Source organism: Lampetra fluviatilis, chromosome 59 (assembly GCF_964198595.1).
Source record: "Lampetra fluviatilis chromosome 59, kcLamFluv1.1, whole genome shotgun sequence".
Lineage (NCBI taxonomy): Eukaryota > Metazoa > Chordata > Hyperoartia > Petromyzontiformes > Petromyzontidae > Lampetra > Lampetra fluviatilis.
Genome location: NC_136333.1, coordinates 2611722 through 2614221, shown reverse-complemented (window position 1 = coordinate 2614221; position 2500 = coordinate 2611722). Strand labels below are relative to the sequence as shown.

General features: G+C 55.9%; 1 protein-coding gene across 1 annotated transcript in view; it reads left to right on the top strand.

Moving 5' to 3' along the window:
• The window catches only part of PBXIP1 (PBX homeobox interacting protein 1), a 49680-nt gene that overhangs the window by 15155 nt on the left and 32025 nt on the right, over positions 1-2500 (top strand). The window lies entirely within an intron of this gene.

Here is a 2500-nt window from a genome sequence, read left to right as displayed (position 1 = left end):
AAGGTTTTGAGACTCGGGGTCTTGAGACACGGAGAGACCAGGTCTCAAGGTTTTGAGACTCGGGGTTTGAGACACGGAGAGACCAGGCCTCAAGGTTTTGAGACTCAGGGTTTGAGACACGGAGAGACCAGGCCTCAAGGTTTTGAGACTCGGGGTTTGAGACACGGAGAGACCAGGTCTCAAGGTTTTGAGACTCAGGGTTTGAGACACGGAGAGACCAGGCCTCAAGGTTTTGAGACTCAGGGTTTGAGACACGGAGAGACCAGGTCTCAAGGTTTTGAGACTCAGGGTTTGAGACACGGAGAGACCAGGTCTCAAGGTTTTGAGACTCAGGGTTTGAGACATGGGGAGACCAGGTCTCAAGGTTTTGAGACTCAGGGTTTGAGAAACGGAGAGACCAGGTCTCAAGGTTTTGAGACTCAGGGTTTGAGACACGGGGAGACCAGGTTTCAAGGTTTTGAGACTCAGGGTTTGAGACACGGGGAGACCTGGCCTCAAGGTTTTGAGACTCGGGGTCTTGAGACACGGAGAGACCAGGTCTCAAGGTTTTGAGACTCGGGGTTTGAGACACGGAGAGACCAGGCCTCAAGGTTTTGAGACTCAGGGTTTGAGACACGGAGAGACCAGGCCTCAAGGTTTTGAGACTCAGGGTTTGAGACACGGAGAGACCAGGCCTCAAGGTTTTGAGACTCAGGGTTTGAGACACGGAGAGACCAGGTCTCAAGGTTTTGAGACTCAGGGTTTGAGACACGGAGAGACCAGGTCTCAAGGTTTTGAGACTCAGGGTTTGAGACATGGGGAGACCAGGTCTCAAGGTTTTGAGACTCAGGGTTTGAGAAACGGAGAGACCAGGTCTCAAGGTTTTGAGACTCAGGGTTTGAGACACGGGGAGACCAGGTTTCAAGGTTTTGAGACTCAGGGTTTGAGACACGGGGAGACCTGGCCTCAAGGTTTTGAGACTCGGGGTCTTGAGACACGGAGAGACCAGGTCTCAAGGTTTTGAGACTCGGGGTTTGAGATATGGGGAGACCCGGTCTCAAGGTTTTGAGACTCGGGGTCTTGAGACACGGAGAAACCAGGTCTCAAGGTTTTGAGACTCTGGGTTTGAGACATGGGGAGACCTGGCCTCAAGGTTTTGAAACTCGGGGTTTGAGATATGGGGAGACCTAGTCTCAAGGTTTTAAGATTCAGGGTTTGAGACACGGGGAGACCTGGTCTCAAGGTTTTGAGACTCTTCCTGGTGCGGTGTGTAAACATCGCCACTAGGGAGACAAAGGCGGTCGGGCGTGGTGCTGGCCACCCACCCCCTCGTGTACCGTGCCAGCCCTTCATAGGTGCTCGCTAACAGCACTTGCCCCTACAGTCTGTTAAGGCTATATGGGGGGACTTTGCCTGTCTGCCTCTGCGTGTGCCTCTGCGTGTGTCTCTGTGTGTGTCTCTGCGTGAGTCTCTGCGTGTGTCTCTGCGTGTGTCTCTGCGTGTGTGTCTCTGCTTGTGTGTCTCTGCGTGTGTCTCTGCGTGAGTCTCTGCGCGTGTCTCTGCGTGTGTCTCTGCGTGTGTCTCTGTGTCTCTGCGTGTGTCTCGGTTTGTGTCTCTGTGTGTGTCTCTGCGTGTGTCTCTGACTGTGTCTCTGCATGTGTCTCTGTGGGTGTCTCTGTGGGTGTCTCTGTGGGTGTCTCTGTGTGTGTCTATGCGTGTGTCTCTGCGTGTGTCTCTGTGTGTCTCTGCGTGTGTTTTTGCGTGTGTCTCTGCGTGTGTTTCTGCGTGTCTCTGCGTGTGTCTCTGCGTGTGTCTCTCAACCGTGCGGCAGCGCAGCATTTTGATCCGCACCACGGCCAACGCCCCGGTGAGGGAACAGCTTTAACCGGTCCTGGGCCCCTCCCCTAGGTCGACTCGGCCTTAAATGACCCCTCTGGGCACCGCCTGTACACATCGGCACGGGGAGGGAGACGGCTTGATGACGCTGGCCCCACCAGCCCCCGCGTCGGCCGGCACCCCGTGCCGACCTTAATAGGCGCTCGCTAACACGGCCCATCCCCGAACCCGGCCCGGGTCGTGGGGGGCCGTTGCTGTCATCCGGCGGCCGGGGCGGGGGTTAGCGGATCGCACGGAGATGGCGTTGCGCAACTCCCCCCGCCCCTTGCGAGGATGATGGCGGTTACAGCAAAGTGTGTGGACCAATCCCCATCTGTTCCACACTCCCTCCCTCCTACCCCGTGGGTGGGGGTCGAGGAACAGCCGTAGCCCCCCCTCTCCCCCCGGATCTGCAAGGAGAAGGCGGTCGCAGCAAAGATGCCAACCCCAGTCGGGGCCCTTGATTGCCAGTATCAACAAGAACAAGTTTTAGCCTTTCTGGGAATCAAACAGTTGTGCTAAGATGGTGAAAACACCAATCTGAGACCTTTCGCAAGGAATCCTGTCTGCATTAGCCACACGCACGGTTCTTGCGGTGAACATGCAACCACACATGAACAGGCAACACACATGAACATGCAACGAA